Source organism: Lissotriton vulgaris, chromosome 3_1 (assembly GCF_964263255.1).
Source record: "Lissotriton vulgaris chromosome 3_1, aLisVul1.2, whole genome shotgun sequence".
In the NCBI taxonomy this organism is placed as follows: domain Eukaryota; kingdom Metazoa; phylum Chordata; class Amphibia; order Caudata; family Salamandridae; genus Lissotriton; species Lissotriton vulgaris.
Window position 1 is genome coordinate 701,359,071 of NC_141689.1, and position 23,179 is coordinate 701,382,249.

Here is a 23,179-nt window from a genome sequence, read left to right on the forward strand (position 1 = left end):
TTTGCTGTGATGGTGGAGACGTATGTGCTCTCCTACCTGCGTTCAGCAGTGCTTCCTTGTGGAGATGTCTCTTTCTCTCAGGCGCCTGCCCGTGCGGTCAGGTTCACTGGCGCAGTCTTCTGTGCACTTCTGACTTTGCGTGCTCTTTCTTCTTCCTGGGCGCACTCTTCTGGCACTTGGGGTGCCTGTGGTGTGGCTTGTGGTTGTGCCTGTACACCAGTAGGAGCGGGTGATGTGACCTCTTCACCGGCGGTGGTGTTGGACAGCCACATGTGGCGCGTGCTCTGCACCCGTCTTTCTTGCGCTGTTGCTGGGGGCAGCTCCTGTGAGACATTGCTGTTTTGGCTAACTGTCCACTCTTGCTAATGGAGGTTGTCTTTGTGTTTCTGTTGAGGCTTGCCGTATTACTCGGCTTTGCTGTCCTTTGCTGCTTGGCACATTCCTGTGCTGGGGTAGGCCCGGGCCCCTGGTATCTCTCCACTAGGTGTGGGTTTAGAGTTCCTCCCCTTGAGGAGTTGGCTACGCCGTTTAGCTGATTTTACATTTTTTTTGTTTAGTGGCGCTGGGAGCAGTGCTTAGTCTCTTCCTCTTGTCTTACAGGGAAGTGGGCTCAGGATGGTTGCACGTGCCGGTGTACCGTAGTTTCGATCTTCCCATCTGGCTGATCTTCCCCCTCGTTTGTGCGCATGCGTATCAGTAAGCGCATGCGCAGGATGCCCTTTTTTGTAAATCAAGGTATTTTTGATCTCCCCCCGTTCTGCCATTTTAGTGCGCATGCGTGTAATTTCACGCTTGCGCACGAAGTAATTTTTCATTCAGTTTGAAGCTCCCGCGGCAGCGTTACCACCATTACCAGTTGTGCTCCCCAGCTGCAGCCTTTTTTAGTGCGCATGCGAGTCATTTCACGCATGCGCAATAAGTCCTTGTTATCCATTTGAAACTCCCGGGGCAGTTAACCAGCTTGTGACCGCGGCGCGTTGCTGGACCAGGAACGGACTTTCATCCCTTGAGAAGCCCAGCTAGAGGACAGGAGAGGCGGGTTCAGGTACTGCGCGTTGTGTAATTTGTCGGTCATTAAGAGGCTTTGTTATAAACGCATCTAACTGTGCTCACCACTTGCTTCTCAGTGGGCTGCGTAGCTGAAGGGCTCTGGGGCTAGGCAGGCAGCCCAGAAGCGGTCAAGCCCCTCTAAGTTTATTTATTTAATGCATTCTTTAAAGCGCGGACTTTACCCGAAGGTGTCAGAGTGCTGTACAATAGAACCAGAGTGTGTGATGGCACTCCCCTCGGCCCGGAGAGCACACATGGCAACCTCATGGAAGGCGTCTCCTAGGGCCTCCGTGGCCGCCACAGTGCTCTGCGTTGCCGCCATGGGGAAAGCATGTGAGGTCTAAGTGAGCAGGAGAGAGGGGCTCGTCGATGCCTGCATGTCGCCTTTGTAGTTTTGCAAGTATCATGTGGGTGAACCAAATGATCGCAGTACCCAGGTGTCCTGTTTAATCCCTGCTATGCTCAGCTGCGGGGTCTTTATATTCACAAATCTTACGTAGCTCTGGCCATAACGCGGCCTGGTGCGAACAGGTCAAACTGATGTACCCCCTAGTGCACCTTAGTACAGCAAGCCATCACGCCCACGACGCACCAATGCTAATCCTCGACTTCCCTTGGCCTTCAAATGGATATATCACTCTTTCACCCCCTCCGTTTTATTTTAAAAATGCGCCCTAGAAAGTCAGTAATAACTAAGGCCTGTAGATAACTCAGCCCTCCCTGGCCGTTCGAGGACGGGTGGCCAGAGCAGGACAAGGACTTGACTGTCTTTTCCTTCTTACCCAAATCAGACAAGCACATTCTCCACTTATGCGCTGCCGCTGCACTCCCCCCCCCCATTCCCTCTTTGTCTCGCTCCTCACTTATTGAGAACACCGACGACTCTTACCCTCTATTTTCTCCATTCCTTCATTTTCCCCCCTGTGAAATGGATAAACAAAGCAACATTTTTGCTGGAAATGTCTTTCTAACATTTTTGAATTCCAAAGTTCAGCCTCGAGATGGAGAGGGGAAAAATGGTTCGAAATATAAATAATTTAATTGAAGCAAGCCAGAGTGATCGCAAAGTGGCCTGATTGGGTTTTATTTACAACCCAACACATTAGGGCCACTTTACAGAGTTTGCCAGTTAGGCGCTACTGTTGTTTTCTGCTCTTTTTGTTTGAAAAGTATTGTTTTCCCCGGGTGGGGAAGTGCACTATTCATGTAGGTACGCAATACTCTGTGATGCGTGGAGTGTTAAACTATTAATACGATATGTGTCTACTTTTTTGCTTACTTTAGTTTATAAAATGTATACCGTTGCTCTGTTTTCAGGAATGTGGTCTTTATAAACCATACTGCTGTCATGTACTTAACTTATCAGGCAAAAAATCTTATTGATTTCTGAAAAATCTAAAAGAGTAAAGGTTACCATGTTGTTCCTGCTTATATTTGACACGCTTTACGAAATCTTGCATTCACTAAATCTTGCATTCACTAAGAGTGTTTGCTTTTTCTAGGATGTTACTTTTTTTTCAGGCTGCATATTACTTACTCTTTTCTAGTGCATAATTTGAATTGAGTCGCAACCAGGTTTTTATAGCGGGGCCCAATCGGGTTGTAGCTGAAAGCACTGCAAGTTTCTCTCAGCGGGGCATTATGGTGTTCGGTAAGAGAGAGAGAGGATGTGGCACTACGGCCAGAGCTGTTCAATTTGGAACTGAGGAACCATGGTTAAGCCTTAATGACAGACCATTCTCTGGAGGGAGCACATTTCCATATTAGAATTTAGATGGCTTCACTGGACCTTTGAAGCCCTGCTCTCCTAGCACTAGCAGGTGGACCCTGGCAGTGGAAGTGTGGGTTAAGCTTGAAGGCCTGTCCACTACAATCCATACTGAAGTTCATCTCCAGCCTTGTGGGTAATCTCATGAAGCAGCACTCCCTAGAGCAACATTGACTGTCACTGAGGTCACAGGACCATTGAGGCCAGTCCGCCTCACCCATTGGTATTGTCATTGTTTCAGCAGTAGCAGGGCAACTCGCCAGGGATTAGCAATGCAGGATTTGCACACACACCAAACTAAATTTTCAAGCTTCACGTTTCAGACACGGGCATTCTTAACTAATTGGTTAAGCAGAGAAGCTTGGAAGAAATTATAGGTTTTCTGATTTTACATTGCTCATTCAGCCTCTGGATGAGCATCGTGTGACCTCTCGTAGTTTACATCAAAGGTTAATGTTAATAATGTGTTCCATTTGTGGTGCTTTAGTTTAGTGTGGGCGACAACCAGGAGCCACATGAAAGCTTGGATTCTTTTTTCTCAAGGGCCCTCATGCGGCACCAGAGCTAGGCATCTGGCCCAAGCCTCTATTGGCCTGCACACTTTTTAGTTTAATCTCACATCACCTGCACTCAGCTGGAAGGTGGATGCTGCCAAAGGGAGTTGGCTTTGCTACTTGTGATGAAATTGGAAAAAGTAGGTCAGGAAACCAGATTTTATAGGCAACACTCACCTGCAACAATCTGGTGTGTACTGGCTGCAGTAAAACTGCAGATACTGGTCCTACTACTGTGGTGCTGATCACATAGACCTCCCCCTTGTAGTTATGTGGTGTTCTGATATGATTAATTGCTTCACTAATTTCTTGGTACTTGCAATGTTTGTAGATTGTCCGTCATTTTAAGCCACCTTTGTCATTGCTCTAAATTCACCACTTTTCCTTTAGATAGTTTAGGACTCCCAGCCATTGCCACCCTTCTTTGTTTATTTATTATTTGTTCCGTGCCTGACAAATGGGATATTTGGATGCTGTTGCCATGTTTAGTGCTCCTGTACCCAGGGGGTTGGGACACAGTTCGGGACCATGGCCTGCTGGTACAGATGGTGCATGCATTGTTTTTAAGTGGAGAACTCTGGAGAAGGGTGCCTGGTGAATAGAGGCCTGGGGGAGGAGGGATATGACTTTTCCGCCATTGGAATGTTTTTCATTTTTATTTTTTTTCATAGGCTGTTCACTGCTCTAGTATTTCAGTTGCACACAGAATATTTTGAGCGGTTGAATTGCATCAATGCACTTGTCTTTCTGTCTGTGCGTTATAAAGTGTTGGAATATGTCCATTATTGTTTCCTGAGGCAAGCATGTATTCCTGAATCAGGCTGCATGATCCAGTGTGTAATAATTGTATAGCTCTTCAATCCGCGGTGGCACAGCTTCCAGGATAATGTGCTTCATGGCAAAAAACATGTAAAGTCCCAAATGGAGACCTATTGGCTATGCTGATGGTTGTTCACTACAGTGAACTCCACAAAGAGCTGATCACCCACCTGATGGTCTTTGAGGCAAATCTGTATCGAGGATTCACACTTTTGGGTTCCAAGTACTGCACCAGTCAACACATTGTTCCCAGCAACAGACGTATATATATATAGTTTAGTTATTGTTGAGGGATGCCTCGCAGCCAAGAGTATGTCCATCAGCTCTGGAGTAAGATCAAACATGTTCAGCTGTCCCCTCTCATTCTCCATGCATGGACATGGATTTTGCGAATGCCTGGCCTGAGAACCCAGCTCTGCTACTGCAATAGCAGGTCCTCCCGTTGACATAGCCTCATCAGAGTACAGATACTCCAGCATTACATTCTGTGCCCAATTTGGTTCCTCTTTGAAAATTTGATCCAGTTGGTTCTTATATTTTTGAGAACGTGAGACAGGAGTGGTATCCACAAGAAGGCATACAGGAGTCCCACAATCCACCTAAGGCGGAACGCATGTCTGAGTGACAGATGCCTTTGAAACACCAGTCTGCAGAAGTGCTGACATTGCTTGTACTTGACGGTGGCAAACAGAGCGAAGGTTATCCTCATTTGTGGAAGAGAACCTGACCTGGCTCCATGTGTTATTGCCACTCTTGATCCTCCTAGGCTCTGACTGCTGAATTAATCCGCCTAGACCTCTGAACTTCTGGTCAGAATACTGCTCTTCCCCCTCAGGCAGCTCCACCGTTAACTACCTACCCCATCGCTACAAGATTCGAGGCTTCTGTGCCTTCTGCTCGTCTCCCCTTCTGTTTCCTCCTTATGTCTGCCCTTTAAGTTTTCTTTTTTTGCTTCCCATTTCCTTGCCTTTTCCTGTTCCTATTTTTTTTTTTTCCTGTTCCTTTCATATTTCTCGCCTCTTCCCCATGGTTTTCTCCACTGCGGCTCCTCCAGCATGGTCCCGCCCTCTCCCTGCTAACCCTCTACTTAATAATAATTTGTGGCATATATGCGCGTCCCAACCGCGGCCATCACCAGGGACCCTGGACCTCCGGCCGCCAGTGCAGCATCTACTCTGCCCTATAGGCACTCAACACAGGCCAGGACAACTGCAAGGGTTCTTAATCTATTCACACCCATGGACCTTTTATCTGCTGCCACTGTCGCCACGCCGAGACCCATGACCCACCTCAACTCACTGCCACAATTTCACTGCACCCCAAACCCTGCAATGTATCCTCCTCAGTGTCCGTTCCCTCCACATACACATGGAGGAAATCTGGGACCTCCTCGACCACACCTCCTACGATGTCGCCCTCACAGAAACCTTGATAAACGACTCCTGGAACTGGTGTTGCAATCGCCACCCCCAAAGGCTACAACATCACTCAGAAGGACCCCCCAGAGGAGGCATCACCATCGCTCACAAATCCAACATCCGACGGAGCAACCACACAGACAGGCCCACAGACCTGGTGGAACACCTTCACTTCAACATGCAGACCAACCCGACTACCACCCTTCGAGGCACCCTCATCTATAGACCCCACGCACCTTTTTCCAACTCAATCACCAACATCATCCAGCAAGCCATCACCTCCACGTATTACACCTTGCTTAGAGAACTCCACTCCCACCTCAACAACCTTCAAGACCCCAACTCCTCCTACCCCCTCAACATTGGACTCCCAACAGATCCTACCACAACCCACACACTCAAAACCAACATCAACCGCAAACGTCCACACCAGCTCCAACGCAGGAGTTGGAACACCAGTGACCAGCTCACTGCCTCCCTCAGAAGTTCCACTCCCACCTACACGGATGACGACCCAGCCAACGCTGCCTGAACCCTGCACAGTTGGCTCACCGACTGCGCCAACATCACCCACCCCTTAAAGAAAACTATCAACCCACAAGCCAAGAGAGCTAGCTGGTTCTCCGCCGAACTCCGAGATTTGAGAGTAACTTGCAGACACCTCAAAAAGAGATGGAAGAACTCCAAAACCACAGCAAAATTTGACAACTTCAAAGCAGCCACTGCTGTTCGCCACAAGCTCATCAGATACACAAGGAAGAAAGCACTCCAGGACAGACTCTCCACCCACGCACACAACAGCAAGGAACTCTCCGGCATCATCGGAGTTTGCCTAACCCAACAGAGAGACGACCAATATTCCCACCCCCCCCCTCACCTGTACCTCTGAAGCAGACCCGGCACCTTTTTCCACCACAAGATCAAGACCATCTACACACAGAACCTATAATCACCATTCCCTACTCTACGCAGCCATCACTCAACAGCTGTACTGCCCTCTCCATCAATGACACCCTGAAGGCTATGAAGTCAGCCAACTCCGGGGCTCCCACAGACCCTTGACCGTACCACATCTATCACAGAGCTTCCAACATCATCGCCCAGAGCTTCAATGAATCATCAACGTATCCTTCAAGACCGCCTCCTTCCCCAATGACTGGAAACACGCCGAGATCAACCCTCTCCCGAAACAACCCTTGGCAGAGCCCCACCAACCTCAAAAACGTCAGACCGTTCTCTTTACTCCCTTACCCGGCGAAGCCATCAAATAGCGTAAACAGGCAGCTTGCCTCCTTCATAGAAGAAAACATCTCCAACTCCTCCCAATTTGGTTTCAGGAAAAAGGACAGCACTGAAACCACCCTTCTTGCCGTGACAGATGACATCCGCTCCCTCCTCGACAGAGGAGAGACTGTGACCCTCATCTTCCTGGACCTCTCCGCAGCCTTTGACACTGTATCTCACCGCACCCTGGCCCACAGACTACAAGACGCAGGAATTCGGAACAAGGTCCTTGACTGGATCTGCTTATTCCTATCCTGCAGAACGCAGCAGTTCACACTCCCACTATTCCTCTTGGATCTCACACTGACTGCCTGCGGAGTTCCCCAAGGATCCTCCATCAACCCCGCCCTGTTTAACGTCTGTATGGCCTGCTTGCACCCTTTTTCAGATCCCACAAACTCAACATTGGAGATATTGGGTTAGTTGGATAGTGAGGATGTTAGGTGTCGTCTGCATAAGATACAAACAACTTCCAAGAATGAATGGCAGCTGTCGCCAGGTTGATGAGCAGCTGCCTACAACTCAATGGACAAAACTGAAGTGCTCATCATGGACCCATACACCTGGAATGACACATGGTGGCCTCCTGCTCTTGGGACCCCCAAACCCGCCCCACCATCCCCCTCCTACCCCGGACCACGTACGCAATCTCAGAATCATCCTGGACTTTGAACTCAAAATTAACTGCCAAATCAATGCCGTCTCCTCTTCCTGTTCCCACACCCTCCGTCTACTATGAAAGTCTTTCAACTGGATTCCTCTCTAGCACAGGGAACCGTCACCCATGCCCTCACAAACAGCAGACACGACTACAGCAACACACTCTACGGCTTGATCAACGAAAACCTCACCCACAAACTTGAACGTCCACAACACCTCCACCAGACTAGTCCAAAACCTACCTCGAGACTGCCACGTCACCCAACACCTGCGGACACTACATTGTCTCCCCGTTGAGAAGAGAATCTCGTTCATGCTTCTCACCCACATAAGCCTCCAACTCCAGGTCTACCTACCTGAACCACCGACTCTTGTTCCACGTACCCCAAAGATTGCTCAGCTTCCCCTTGATACAGTGTCACGCATCAAGAAGAACACAAGACATTTCCTTCTTCCTCGCTGCCAGGGCATGGAACATCCTCCTTCAACAGACACAAACACTCTCTATGGTTCATGAACGAGTTCATGACCTGGCTCTTCAAATTAGGCCCCTCACCCAAAATCGCCTTGATACCCTTCCGGTGAGTAGTTGCGCTTTACTAGCTCTGATTTATTTATTGGCCCTTCACTTTTTTAAGTTGATGTGGGGCTGGAACTCTGCCAGAGGCCACTTATCTCCACCTCTCACAGGTGGGCACCCCTAACCCGTAAGCAACGCATTCCTCACTGTCAAGTCTGTATAGGGTTGAGAAGAAGGCTCTTGCAGTGTCTTCCAAAATATCAATTTAGTATGAGATGTCCCCTTGATGTTGGGCCCACAAACACTTCAGATCTTTTTCCATAGCCCCCATTTGCCACTTGATGTTTTGGAGGCCATCATTTCTAGCAGCCTTAGAGTTGGTCTCAGTCCAGTACCCAGGTTTCACATTGAAGGATGCTGCATTGAGCTTTAAACATTTATTTAAGCTTTAATGTTTACTAAAACTTGCGGTTGAAATGTCTATTATATTTACCTTTTGGACATTATGTTTACCCTCCTCCCAGTAAACACTTAGTGTTCTGCTTTGTGAAGTTTGAGTGTGGCAGGCAGAAGCCACGCTGAGCAGGTGAAGTATTTTCAGAATTTACATAACCACATTTCTTGCTGCTTTGTGTCCACAGTGAGTTTGGCAAATGTCGTGTTTTGGTATTTCTCTTCGCATTTCTTTAACATGTGACAGATTTTGCTCTCCTTTGATTTCCTCCCCCCCCCCACCCATTATATATTAACGGTTGTACTTTTTTTAGAGTTGAGCGTGACGGGCAGAATCCACATGACAGATGATGTATCTTTAAAAATCATCCACCTTGATTTCTTAAACATGGTTATTCAACTTCTTACGTCACATTTTCTCTTGTCCATTATACATTGAGTTGATGATTAGTCTCTTGCCTGTTTTACATTATGTTGCTGCTTTGTTTCTTATAGTGTGAGGTCCGAGCGTGGCATGCAGAGAGCAGCTGTTGGAATGACACTGTGGACCATGAATACTATGTAGCCCATTGTACCAAATAAAGTCTATTGCTATCCAACGAGTGCATGGTGACCTACTTCTATTGCTTGCCTTAAGGCCTAGGTTACTTCTCCATAACCCCCAACCCCCCCCCCCCTCCTCATTCGATTTCTCTGAATTCCATGTATGCCAAATAATGTTCACTATTCAATCACTATCACACATTGTTGGCATTCTCACCATTTTTTACTTTTCTGTGTCACATCTGCTTAAGTTTGATTATTCGTTTTAGGATCCAAGGACAACTAGGCGAGAGACAGGTGATCTTTTATTCATGTAGAAGCAACAACAGAATTGTTGATGGAGTAAGTTTTAAATGCCTGGTAGCCTGCAGTCAAATTGGTTTCCTAGAAGGGTCTTGTGCTATTACACTTACATTTGATGTTATTTGTTATTATCTGACCGACTTTTCCCCAGACTTGCGTCCTGCCAGTATACCGTATGATTTCCCTTTAGGTCAGGGCATCTATAGCTTTGGGGAAAAAACTTTAATTTGTTCTTTTTAAGCTGCATAATTGTTGTAGACACAGCAATATAATTTCCTGCTAACCCAATCATTGACAGGGAAGGACCGAATACAATATGGCTGCCGCCTTCACACCAGTGAACGAAGCAGCTGCACAATGGCTGCTGCACCCTTTGATTTCCCCCCTGGCGCTGCGGGAGGATAGACCTTGAGACCGAGATTGAGGTGAGACTCTGATTTGAGCACCTTGTTAACCCTCTGTCGGCTGGCATTTCCGGCACCAAGACTGCAAAACTTCTATCCGGGTTCGCGCTGATGGCTGTTTTGAATGGTTGCCACATGTATGACGCTTGCGGCGATCTACCTGCGACTGCCTCCCAATGCGGTGTCCTTTTTAGTTGCTTGCGGTGGCACTTTTATCGTGGTGTGATGAACCCTCTTTCATGCCTCTATTGAAGGGAGGCTGTCTGGCGGCAGAGACCTAGCATTCTGCCTCTATTCACCCATCACTAATAGCATTCTCCTTCTGGGATGTATTTGCCTGCCACCCCCCCCCCCCTCTCCCCCACCTGCTTGGGCATGCATGAGTAAAGTGCCATCCAGACCAGCACTAGAACCACGTCTCGTGGCACCCTCCTGGACTCCAGACTTCATTCGCCACCATCCCTGACCTCATTGCACCCCACGGCATCTCCTCCACGGACTATATACTCATCACAGACCTGATCTTCCACTTCGACAACACAAGCGCCCCCTCACCCCTCCCAATCCACTATTCTCCTGGAAAACCTCGCCAACATCGAACTGAAACAGCTTGTCACCACACCTACCCACTAGGCATGACACAGCCTCACCCCCATCTTGACAGGTGGGAACAACATCTGTTTCGACCACACCACACAACCCCCATGGATGGACCACCACTGTGTACACTTCCTTATCAATAAACCCAAGACGCCCACGATGAAACTGGAGCATGGTCACAGAGGAGCAGCTCAACTGCACCCTCACCCGCGATGTGCCTCTTCCCCAATCCGCCCCCCCCTCCCCCCCACCCCCCCCCCCCCCCCCCCCACCACCACCAGGACCAACCCAACCTCTCAGCAAAATAACTCTTCAAATTGATCACCAACTGTGCAGATGAGCTTGCACCCCTATGTATTCCCGATAGACCGCGCCCCAGTAAGGCCACATGGATCACCATCAACCTCCAAGATGCCTCGAGAAACTGGAGAAACAGCAAATCTGCGGAAGACTACCACCTTCAAGAACGCCATGACGGAATACCATCAACACATCACATCCGCCAAGAGGACCTTCATCCAGAACGAGATCCTCGCCAACTACAGCAACTCCCAAGGAACTCTTCAGTGTCATCCAAGAATTCATCAGCGAAACCACGGACATCACCACCTCCCAGGACCTCTGCAACATGCTTGGCTCCTACTTTCATCTGAAAATCAAGGGACTCTACGAAAACTTCAACGACCGGATGCCTGACTCCGAAACCACCCCCTCCTCCAGCAGCGCCAGCCAGCCCACCATCTCCTCCTGGACCCCTGTCACCACCAAAGACACCGCATCAAACCTGAAAAGCATTCACTCCGGAGCCCCCACAGACCCCCGGACACCCGCGCATCTTCCACAGTCACCATCGCTCCCGAACTACGACACACCATCCAAGCCACCTTCAAAACCAGCATCTTCCCTGAGGACTGGAAAAGCTCAGAAGTCAGACCCCTATTAAAGAAACACTCAGCAGACCCCATGGACCTCAAGAACTAAGACACCTCTCACTCCTCCCTTTTACGGCTAAGGTCACTGAGAAGACCGGTAATGTCCAACTAACAAAATTAATTGCAGAGAACAAATTCCCCCTCCCACCCCCTCCTCAATCCGGATTCCACAGCATCAAGACCATTCTCCTCGCATCCACAGACGGCATCTACACTCTCCTCGACCAAGGACCCACTGAAGCCTTGATCCTACTCGACCTCTCAGCAGCCTTCGACACTGTTTCCCACCACACACTCACCGCCAGACTCCACAACAACGGCATACAGGAAATGGCCCTCAACCAGCTCCGCTCCTTCCTCACTGGCAGAACCCAAACAATCAGACTACAACCCTTCCTCTCCGAATCCACTGCAGAGTACCCCAAGGATCGTCACGAAGCCCCTCGCTCTTCAACATCTACATGGCCCCCCTTGCTGCCATCATTGGACAGCACGGACTCCACATAGTATCCTACGCCACTGATGCCCAGCTCATCCTCTCCCTTCACCAGCAGACTCTACTTTCAGGAAGGAAGGAATGAAGGACGGTGCATCCCGGATGAGCAGCAGCTGCCTGAAGCTCAACTCAGAGCTGACATAGGTCCTCTGACTCTTCCCACCCCCCTTGGCTTAATACAGCATCTAGTGCGTCTGCTCCCAACCCCCACGGACCTCGTCCGGAACCTCAGCATCGTACTCTACTCCTCCCTCTCCAAGACCCAACAGGTCCACGCTGTCGCCTCCGGCTGTTTCCAACAGCCTCTGCATCCTACGAAAGACCTTCAAATGGACTCTTTCCCCTGACCCCACCCCCCGAATCAAGAAAGACTGTCACCCAAGCTCTCATAACCATCAGACTTGCCTAAGGAAACGCCCTCCACGCCACTATCAACAAGTCTCTGACCACACAGAACACCGGAAACCAGACTTGTCCTCGCCGTCCCTCGACATGGACACATCACCTAACACCTGCTTGAGCTCCACTGGCTCCGCGTTGAGAAGAGACTAACTTTCAAGATAGTCACCCATGGCAACAAATGCCTTCAACACCGGACCCCAATATCTCAACGACAGAATCTCCTTCCATGTACCCAAGAGGAACCGCCGTCCTTGCCGAACCCCTGTGCATCTGCAGAGCAAGAATGGGTAGGAGAGCCTTCTATATCACAGCCAAGACCTGGAACGAGCTCCTGATCGACATCAGACATGCCCCACCCTGCACATCTTCAGGAAGAACCTCAAGACCTGGCTCTTTGACTGACTGGAGCTGCCCCCGTGCCTTGAAACCCTCATGGGTGAATAATGCACTTAAAGAATCCCTCATTGATTGCCATATAGCAATATCACCTGGTGTATGCAGCCTCGCAGTTGAGCACTGGGCATGGAGCCCAAGTAGCCTTTTGCACTTTGGCAAGGCTCGCATTATGGTTCTACTGGTGGATGGCCACTATTGACAGCCAAGAAGTCATATGCCTATACCTGGCATGACTTGTTTGGGTGCCTCACTCTCTCCTCTGCCTGTTTGCTATACTACTATCTCTCAAGTGTGCTGTTTTCTCTCTTGCCTGATCTATTAGATCTCCTCCTAGTGTGCTATGTTCTCCATACTGACCCGACGATGATACTGTTGTCGACTTTTCATTATGATGTGGTCTCTCCACTCCGTATAGTTAGACTGATTGTTAAAAATCTGCTACATTGTGTTCCCTCATTGTGCTTTCTCTCCCCCCCCCCCCTGTCCACACCCTCATCCACTCCCGAATTAGCCTCAAACAACTTGTCACTTACCCTACCTACAACGCTCGACCCCATTTTCACATCTAAAAGACCTAGTCAAGCTCAACCTGGTCTCAAGACTTACCTACACTGGCACCATGCCCCCAACTCCATGCGCAGAAAGTGTAAAAATATATCCGAAAAACAGTGGGACAATATCCAACGCTCACCTCCCAGATCCAGAAACGGCTGCTAAGAACTACTCCCAGTGGAACATAGAATGAGTTGACCTAATTACCACTGCCAAGCCAGCCAGATCCACATGACTTTTCAGAAGAGCCAGCTGGTTCATTGCGGAGTTGAAATCCTCCTAATGCAACTGCAGGCAAGTTGAAAGGAAGTGACACACTAGCAAAGAGACAGGCAACCATAGCATCTTCAAGACATCTCTAAATCATTTCCACCCCACCCTGAAAGAAAAAACGTACGCTTAAGCAGACCGCATAGAAGCCAGCACAAACCGCAGCAAGGAGCTGTTCATCATCATGAATGAGATCTCCAACCCTGCAGCCACTAAGAACCACACCATCCCCTCCCTAGAAATGTGACACCCTGACTAACTACTTCCATTACCAGATCTGTCAACTATGAACACTTCAAAACCGTAACTCCGTATCGCCGACCGCATCAGCCTGCTCACATCCGTAAACTGCACCCTCAACACCTGATCACCAATTGTGACCCTCACAAGTTAAGCCACAATCTCCATTATGAACTCTGTGTCCTCAGGTTCACACACAGACCACTGTCACCAACCCACCTGCAACCTCGGGAGCAGGACTATTGACGATGAGCTCAAAGTCTGAAACACGCTGAATTGCAGCCCCTCCCGAAGAAATCATCTGCTGACCCAGCGGAACTGAAGATCTAACGGCCCATTCCCACCAGATGGTCTCAGACATTCAACCAGCAACTCGCCAAACAACTAGAACACAACAGTCTCCTGGACTACTTTGAATCTGGATGCTGAACCAATCGCAGCACCAAGACAGCCCTCATCAAAGCCACCAACGACATCCGGGCCCTCCTGGACTACTGCAAAATGGCAGTCCTCCTCCTCCTGGTCCTCCTCCTCCTGGACCTATCAGCTTTCTTCAACAGTCTCCAATCACCTCTTGATCAACAGACTTCACCACATGAGAATCCAGTGAGACCCTATCAAATGGATCACCTCACACGGAAGAACTCTGAGAATCCTTCTCCCACCATTCACTTAAGAACCTGAGAAGATCTACATCCCACATGAATCATCCATCAGCCCCTCAATCTTTGACATGCATATGATCCCGTGGCCAACACCGTCAGATCGCACAGACTCCACATCATCTCCTATTCACTTGACACCCAAATCATCCTCTCGCTGTCCGAAGACCCCTCCACCACCAGAGGCAACTTCCACAGATGTATGATATATGCTGCTGACTGGAAGGACAACTATCCCAAGCTCGGCAGGAACAAGACGGAAGTCTTGATCTTTGGGAACAACATCTCATCATGGAGCAATGCACAATGGCCTGCTTAACTTGGCCGATTCCCCCGCCTGACAGACCCCGTATGCAACCTCTGCGTCATCTGGAACAGCAATCTATCTCTGAATAAGCAGTTAAACACATTCTCATCTGCCTGCTTCCACACCCTACACATGCTTGGCAAGGTCTTCAGTTGGCTCCCACTCAACACTGGAAGGACTGTTATGCAGGCCCTTGTTGCTGGCTGGACGGTGTGAACACTCTGTACATAGGACTCACTGCACATCTCCTGAAGAGACTACAGTCAATACAAAACTCAGCTGCAAAACTCTTCCTCGATCTCCCCAGACAGACCAGCATCACACCCCACCTCCATAAGCTTCACTGGCTCCAGATCCAGAAGAGATTCCAGTTAGAGATGCTGATCTACTCATACAAAGTCCTGCACAGTGAAGGACCAACACAAATCAACAAAAGCATAACTTTCCACTAACCGACCAGACACCTGCTATCTTCTTGCCTCTTTCTCGCACACAACTTCTCTGATCTGCCAAGTTAATAGCCGATGACGCTCCTCACACCTGGTGCCCAAAGCTTGTAACGGCCTTCCACTGCACCCCCTGACTACCCCAATCACCCCGGCAATTCAGGAAATTGCTCAAGTCCTGGCAGTTCGAATCAACAAATCACCACAAAGCAGTTAAGCAGCTCCAGTGCCTTGAGACCCTCACAGGTAATATGCCATGCTTTATATATCCTTTCTTGATTAAGATGTCGTAGACTGCCTCAATGGCTCTGTGGCGCTTGGATAAGTGTGGGGAACTGCCGAAGTCTGAATCCTGCACTGTATCTAATTGGGGTATTGCACTGCAACGATGATTATCAAAGATCCACCTCATGTCTGCCTTTTCTGGCTGCTCGTGCTGCCCTGTAGCAAGTGGGCCACTTGGGTTGTGCCTATACCCTCCCATGGCAAACGTGGCTCTGCAGTTGGAGATGGGGTTTGACAAGCCCTCACAACTCAAACTGGCCACAAAAAGACTAGTATATTGCACCTACCGCAAACCAACTCTCCCATCAATAACAATAAACCGCCATGCCCATCATCCTCAAAGCAATTCAAGGCTCCAGGGAAGCAGTACAGACAAAAGTGGATAAGTTCTGGGTGGATGTAATCTTCCTGCACTAAGATACTCACAAAATAGTAGGTAGGGTGGCTAAAGCCTGGGTCTCCGTGGTTGAAGATGAAGTGACAACCCTTAAACTGCAGGTCTCTAGTTGCTCTCCACAATGGATACACTGGAAGAACGAAAAGAGGGTGCCGAAAGCAATTCCTGAGAAACAACCTGTGCCTCATTGGGTTCCCAGAGGGGGTTGAGACCTCCTGGACAGACTGTTTTCTGGAGCAATGGTTCTGTTCTTGTGTCCCATTGGATAAGCTGTCTTTGTTTTTTGGATGAGAGGGAGTATCGGGTCATGGCTAACAGGCCGCCTGTAATGGTCTCTCGCCCCATGATAGGCTGCATCTTCAACCACCACTATCGGAATGTCCTCTTCAGGGGGATCAAGATCTGTGCTTCAACACCAAGCTCATGGTCTTCAGACTACACCCGGGCGGTCCTGCAGCACAGATGCTTGTTTGAGGGTGTTCAACAAACTCCTGGCCCATCATATCCAATATATGCTCCTATTCTTGGTCCGTCTGAAAGTAATTTTCAACTCTTCCTGGTCCGTCTGAAAGTAATTTTCAACTCTTCCACCTATTTCTTTGACATTCCCCAACAAGCATGGAAGTGGGCAATGGGGCAACGGTTACTCCGATCCACCAGAATTGAAGATGCACAAACTCTAGGACAGCTGGGTCCCCTAGAGCTCTCTCGAGTACCATGGGGGAAAGACAACCCACTCAAGCAGGGGCCGACCGAACCAGCACAGGAGACATGGGTTACTGGCTAGGGCTCGACAAATCCACTCGCCAGCTCGCATTTGCGAGGTAGAATAAAGGAAGAGCTAATTTTAGGTCCTACTCACCCTTTCTGGCGAATAGGCAAACTAACTAACTTTTGTCCTCTGTCTTTGAAAACGTAGCAAATGTGACAAGATGAGATTTGAAGGGATTTTTATTGCTCACCAAGCTAATGAGCAATAAAGATGCCTTTTAAATCTTGTCACATTTGCTCCCCTTTCAGAGACTGAGGTCAAGTAGGTTGCCGTTGGGTCAAGGTGATTTTTCAAGGTATTAGACCTACAGGACTAATACAATTCAGATTTTTCGAGCCTTGTGAGCTCATCTCCTACTGGGAGTGAACCAGAAGCTCTTGACCCAAAGGTGTCGCTCTCTGGCACCCCCACAATCTTTCAGACTCGAGATGGCGATCATGAGCCACTCACTTGACCCCCGCAGATGGAGAGGTGAAGAATAACCCTTTCATGGATGGCCAACCATTGCTACATAAGCTGTGAAATACTCTATTGCTGTATTACATATAGTCTTTTTGGTTATGGGTTGGAGGGAGTGTTATCCTGTGTTCTTACGTTCTTTTGTTGTTTTATTGTGATAATCAGAAATTGCTGTCAGCTAGCATGATCCTTCTATTGGGCAACAGGGAGCCTAGGATGTAATCCTGACAACCTACTAGTTTCTTTATATTTGAATGTTTGGCGACAGATGCTTCATAGTTAGGAGTATGTGTTGAGGTGGGCGGTGTGGTGGGATGGGTTAATGTTCTGTTTTCCTTTATTGTTCTGACTTTCTTTTGTAGGCACCAACAACAAATTTCCTCCACTGGGTCCACTCACATACAACATGCTCTATGGCTCCACTGAGTCTATCCCTATTTGGACCGGGAGGCCTCTCAAGAGGAGAGTGGCCAGTACACCACTTTGCAGCCCTGCCACACATGGTAATGTTAATTTCCTAGAATGTAAACTATGTTCTTTATCGATAAGGGATTGCCTGTACTTTGTTATATAAAGCGGTTTCGCTAGGATGTGGTCATGCTCCACGAAACACATCTTTTAGGGTCCCACTGTCCCTTGCTCATCCGGTTTGGCTGTGACTTGAGTTTTTCATGCTTGTTTCTTCAGAGGTTCATGAGGAGTTGCGATCTTGCTGCACAAGGCCTTCCCAATGGCATTGTCCTCCTCCTACATTGACCTGCAGGGGAGGTACATAGAAACGGAGGGCCCTCTAGAGACTAGACACCAGAACTTAATATCTGCCTACGTTCCCCAACATATGTTGCACTGGACACTGCAGGCACCCCATGACCTTGTGGTGCCCCCGCTACTCGGACTATCTGATTGGTAGATGTGGTGTTTTTTTAACGCTGTCTCCGACCCCTTTCTGGATATTTCCGAGGCCCTTTGGCTGTGCCTAATTACACTCTCATCCCAACTTACATTGTAGTCCTACTCAAATGTCCTAAGCGATGCTTGGAGATTATGGAACCCCTCACGCTTGTACACTTACGTGTCAGCAGAGCATAAACTGGGTTCCAGACCTAGAGACCCTCACTGGTGAAGCTGCTGTGTTCTACAAATCCTGATTGAATCAGTCAGATTTGGCTCCCATCCAATGACTTCCTGCCTGGAGGCATCTCAGATCACACACCCTTCATCTCTGTAATGGAAACTCTTCGGTCTACTTAAGAGCTATGTGGCGCTTCAACGCCTGGCATGTAGTAGACCTCAACTGTATTGATGTCATAGCGGAGGAACTCCAGATCTCATTTAAGCTAAACTGTAATACTGAGCCCTCTGCTGGAACCCCTATGGGTGTCCAGCAAACCCACCCCAAGGGGGTCTGACCAAGGGACATGTAAGTGGAAAGGAGATACTCCAACTGCTACAGTTAAGGGATTTTAAAGACCAGATCCTCACTGGAGTGGTGGACTTGTGGCTGGGCCTCTGTGACATTGAGCGACACTTGCAGGACCACCAGTCCATAGAGAGAATCTGTTCTGGCCACCCTGAAGCAGATCTTCAATGAGGATGCTAGGCGGTGCGGGAGAGCGTTGACCCAGCTGGCCTCCGAACATAGAGACCAATCTAGCAAGCTATTATATTTTCCGGCACCTTATGCGGCCTTGACTAGAACCGACCGGCCATTCGTAATTCTCTTGGAACGCTTCATGAAAGTATGCCTGAGGTAGCTCAGGTCCTCGCGGTGTATCAAGACTTCTAAGTGGCAACCCCTCTACCCCCACAGGAGCTGCATTTCCACTGCTAAAGGACATTCCCCCTACACTTGATTCCCTGCTGTCTCTGGCCCGAGAACTTGACCAACCGCTCACAACTGTGGACATAAACATAGCTATTTCAGATCTCAATTCGGGCGAGACACCTGGCACAGACTGGTTCTCCGTAAAATTCCTTTAAAGCAACCTGGCCCGTTTGTTCCCTCACTTACTGGCCCTCTAAACTGAGGTGGCAGAGCATGGATCTTTCACCCCCAAACCTGGGCACTGCCATTATTGTGTGATTTTTCAAGGCCAACCAACCGGCAGAATAATGCACCTCGTATATGGCCATCTCTCTCAAAAAAATAAACATCAAAGTGTTTGCGGAAGTCAGAGTGATTACATTAAGTCAGACACTGAGTTACCTAGTCCACCCAGAACAAATGTTGGCTCAAGCCTGGCAGGATCCCCTGCTGTTGTGCACGGAGGGTACAACTCTCCCTGTACTAGCTGTCACGTTTGAGCAGTTCCCTGGTCTTAGCCCAAATTGACTTTGAAAAGGCCCTTTACACTGGGGCGTGGACCTTGGAAGCTGTGCTGAAGCATGCATGTTTTGGAACCTACTTCTTCACTCATCAGCCTACCATACAATTCCCCTGCATCCCAAGTTCAGGTAAACTGAGCCCTATCCCCCGCCCTTTTCAGTAGTCTGGGGCTCCAACCAGGGCTGTCTTCTGTCTCCATTACTTACCCTAGTAATCTAACTCTTTGCACGTATTATCAGATGCAACACCCACATTTGGGTTGGCTTTAAGAGGAGGATCCTGAAAAGCGCAAAGCTCTGTAAGCGGATAACATCCTATTATTTCTGGCTGACCTGCAGTCTTTCAGCACCAGACGCCTCAACCCATATTGTGAAGCATGTGGTCTGCAGAAAAACATGAACAAGTTGCTGTTGGTACCAGTTGAAGACACGAGGACATTCTTGGCACCCTGCGATCTCGATATGTTGTCTCCTTCAAATATTTAGATCTCTAGATATTCTCCGCTGCCAAGCCCTGGCCTGGACTCTTAGTTTTCAGCCCCTTGTGATCACCCTGACTACTTCCTGTGGAAATGGGGCCTCCTGCCTCTAATCGTTATAGGACGGGTAGCCTTATTTAAGAGGATGTGCATCCCACGCTTTTTGTATGTCATTGTGATCTTCCTCCAAGAAACAGAGCGGGGCTGCCCGAGGACAGCCCTGTTGTGCCTCTTGGAGGAAGTTAGATGACTGACACTGGAGAGAAACGTTATTGGGATGGCCACATTGTTGGGCAAACAAGATATCGTCCGTAACTGGAAGTTGCCGGAATCACGCCTTATTGTAAGGGTGGAGGGGGTGGACTGGTGAGCCAGCCATGAGAATCCGATCGATGAGGTCCAGGTAGGCCGCCGAAAGTATAAGATGTGCAGCTGGTAGCAGATGCATCATGAGCTGAATGTTTAACTATATGGATGATAATGTATCTACTATGTCTATATCTCTAATGCTTTTTTATGTATTCTTTTAGAATTATGTTTGTGAAATGCCAAAATCTTAACTTGGATGTAACAAAATAGGGCTTAGGGTTGGTACCCGTTTTGCCATTGGCTTGACAGGTAACACAGGTGTTGCAAAACTCCTTCACTTTCTGGTACATGTTTGGACAGTAGAAGTGGGCAACTTTCCTACTCCAAGGCTTTTCCTGGCCAAGATGCCCAGCTAAGGGGATGTAATGGGCCAATGAGAGTGAGAACTCTGTATTGCTGAGGCGCCATCCCTCCTCCCAATGTTTTGTGGGAGCCTCTGACATATCATTGCTTAGGTCAAACTTATCTCTATTGACCCTGGTGATTTGTTTGACCACCACGCCATCACCATCCGCCTGCCTAGCACCCATGAGCCATGAACAGCACAACCTGTGATTACCAAACAATGGGTTAGACACCAAGAACCTTGATCACGGGAAAGTGGCAGCACATTGTGAGACTTCCTCCACTATATATCTGATATTCTCGATGACCTGGTTCAACGGATCCCTCAACAAGGAGAGGAGAGCCCTTCGCCAGACTGAACAAAACTGGAAACACCCATCAGCAACCCATCTAAAACTTCTCCGCCAGACCAGGAATTCCGACAAATAAAATCTTCAACTCCAAAATAAGAATTCTTCTGAACAGAGTTTGACTGCCAAAAATCGACCTCTCAAGCTGGTTAACTTGGTCAAATACCAATCCAACAAACTAGCGAAAACCTCCAAACAAACACCTGAACCCCTAATATCTAGCGAGGAATTTTCATCCTTCTTCTGCAACAAAATCTCTGCCCTAGGAAATGAACCTTATCCCTAGCTAACCATCAAAATCTGCCGGCTCTACCTCTTATCTCCGCGATGTCTTCCCATACCTCGCACAAAAAACAAGCGCACTGGTCCAACTTTAAAATCTAACCACCTGTGTGCCTGTTGCCTTAGCCCAGCTGCCGCTGCAGCTGGAGGAAGTTGGAGGCCCTCCTCCACCAGCAGGCTACAACCTGCGCCTCATCCCTGGTGGCCAGTGGTAGGCCCTAGGTTGCTCACTGTTACTGTATTGCTTTTTTGTTGTCATTGTTTGTTTTGTCTTAGTTTCATTCCTCCTTTTCCCCTCTTGCGCTATTCTGTGCCCTGTGACCTCTTTTGCTTTCTGTACCCCTCCTTGTTCCTCACGAAACACTTTCCCACCCGCTCTCATTTGTCTGCTCCCAGCTGCTCCTCCCACCCACCTCCCCCCCTCTTATGGCGGGCACGCCAAAGGCGTGCCTAAGGCAAGCCCGTCTGTGCCTGGACCGCACCCAGCTACAGAATCCCTGGCCCCCACGACACCAGATGCTGCTACGATAGCAGTACCCCTCCACGCACTCCACATCAGACGATCACACACCTGCTTCCTAGACGCCCGAAGCGCACCAAATACCCTTCTCCTGCCAGAACTGCAGCTTCACCAGCATCCGATCCGCTAATCCACCCACCAGGAAAGAACTCCACTACCTCAGATGCAATCTCCTCAACACCAGCAAACACTCTGTTGAGCTCTGGGGGCTACTTGACTCAACCTCCCCATATGTCGCCTTCCTGACGGAGACCTGGCTGAACCCCGCCTCGGCACCCAACATCGCCATAGCCATCCCGGACGGCTACAAGATAACCCGCAGGGACCGCACCAACGGAGCAGGAGGAGGAATCGCCATCGTCCACAGGAACACTCTCTTGATCAACACAGACGACACCCTCAGCACTGCGTAACACCTGCACTTCCAGATCCACACCGATTCCCAACACCCTCAGAGGAACCCTAGTCTATAGAACCCTCGGACCTCGACCACAGTTCAGCGACTCCATTGCTAACCTACTCAGTACACACACACTCGCCTCCAGACTAAATCCTTCTCAGGTACCTGAACTTCCACCTCTAACAACGCGACTGTAATTCCACCACCGTGATCGATAACCTCTAACTCTAACAACTCGTCACAACACCTACCCGGTCCGCTGGCCACACGCGTGACCCCATCTTCTCCGCAAGTGCCCACTTCTCCTTCAACCACACGACCGAACTCCACTGGACCGACCATCGCTGCATCCACTTCACCTTCCGGAAACCCACCGCACCCAACAGATCCCCCGCTGCTGCTGGAGCAAAGTCACCAAAGACTAGCTAACCACCACCCTCGCCCGTAGCCCACCGACCCCCACCGCCGCCCGCAACCTTAGACAATGGATCAACTGCATCAACACCCTCTCCCCGGTCAAGAAACCCTCCAACAAACACACCAACAAGAAAGCCAGCTGGTTCCCTCAAGGCCTCCAAGCAAACCATCCGAAACTAAGACAAGAAATTGCTCCCTGAACAGACCCCGGACAGCAACACAGCTGTCCGGAGAAGTGTGGCTCAGGGGTTAGAGGCGGCAGACCCGGAAGCTGAGATCGGCCCTGGACCAGGGTTCAATTCCCCGCCTCGGCGGGTCTTGGGCTAAAGATTCCACGGACTCGATAATTCTTGCTCCGGTGCCTTCTCGACTCACGGGTTCACACTCTGCGACTCTAGGCAATAGCTTGCTTAATCTCCACAACGGCCCCTCGCGGCGGGATGCCTGGCTTTCACCTTGTGGATACCCTGCTGGGGTTATCTCACAGGGGAATACCAGGACAGGTTCCCTAAGCAAGCGCCGGGAAGCCCACTGCGGGTAGCTGTGCGCTATATAAGCTCAAATACATTTACAAGAACGCCACCTGCAGACACCCATCACCTCATCAGATCCGCCAAAAGAGCCTCCTTCAAACACCGCCTAGACAACGCACACAACAGCAAAGAGCTCTTCAGCATCGTGAAGGAACTCTCCAACCCCA

At 49.3% G+C, this 23,179-nt stretch overlaps 1 long non-coding RNA gene across 4 annotated transcripts in view; it reads left to right on the plus strand.

The window, feature by feature from the left end:
* Positions 1–688: 688 nt before the first annotated feature.
* Positions 689–23,179, plus strand: part of LOC147726937 (uncharacterized) — a 66,991-nt gene continuing 44,500 nt past the window's right edge. For 3 of the 4 annotated variants that reach the window (XR_015309301.1, XR_015309302.1, XR_015309300.1), the window contains exons 1-2: positions 829–1,045; positions 17,355–17,495. This is a non-coding gene — a long non-coding RNA (uncharacterized LOC147726937). Of the gene's footprint in view, positions 736–828; positions 1,046–17,354; positions 17,496–23,179 lie in introns of those variants that run through there. The other variant, XR_015309299.1, reaches the window with a different exon arrangement.